This window comes from Mus pahari, chromosome 1, assembly GCF_900095145.1.
Source record: "Mus pahari chromosome 1, PAHARI_EIJ_v1.1, whole genome shotgun sequence".
NCBI lineage: Eukaryota > Metazoa > Chordata > Mammalia > Rodentia > Muridae > Mus > Mus pahari.
The window spans coordinates 35,930,951-35,931,945 of NC_034590.1; positions in this window are offsets into that span (position 1 = coordinate 35,930,951).

Below are 995 nucleotides of genomic sequence, written 5' to 3' on the forward strand. Positions count from 1 at the left end.
AAAAAAAAAAAAAAAAAAAAAAAAGAAAGAAAGAAAGAAAGAAAGAAAGAAAGAAAGGGGTCCTACTAGGAGGAAGTTGGGTCATTGCGGGGGAATGTATCCTTGAGGCCCCAGGCCTCTTCCTGTCCCTGCTTTGCCAGGCACCATGAAGATGACAGCCCCTTCATTCCACCTGTACACTTCCTGCCTCGTGTTCTTTGTGCCACAGGCTCGAAGGCTTAACAAGGCCAAGTAACCATGGGTTGACACCTCAAAGAAACGGGAGCTCGGAATTGATTCCCCCCCCCCCCTTTTAAGTATGGTAACTCAGATGGTTCTGTCACAGTTGCTGCTAACGAGCTGAGAGTTTCGTGGTTGGCCTTCTTGCCTTTCTAGTCACATGACGCCTCAAGCCTAAGGAAGCTACAAAATGAGGCGTCGTTTCTGTGTGCTGACGAGGGGACTGGTGGCCAAGGTTCTCAAGCAGCCTCAGGATGAGGTGACTGTCAGGATCCCCATCCTAGAGGGTTGGTACTTCTTAGCCCTACCTTGACCTGGTGTCTCAGTTGGGGTTTCTATTCCTGGACAAAACATCATGACCAAAAAAGCAAGAAGGGGAGGAAAGGATTTATTCAGCTTACACTTCTACACTGCTCTTCATCATCAGAGGAGTCAGGCTGGAACTCAAACAGGGCAGGAAGCAGGAGCTGATGCAGAGGCCATGGAGGGATGCTCCTTACTGGCTTGCTTCCCTGGCTCGCTCAGCCTGCTCTCTTGTAGAACCCAAGACTACCAGCCCAGAGATGGTCCCACCCACAAGAGGCCCTCCCTCCCTTGATCACTAACTGAGAAAATGCCTTACAGCTGGATCTCATGGAGGCATCTCCTCACCTGAAGCTCCTTTCTCTGTGATAACCCCAACTTGTGTCAAGTTGACACACAAAACCAGCCAGTACACCTGGGGTGGGGAGCAGATGAAAAGACAGAACTGCTTATTAATGGTAGGCATGCTTACA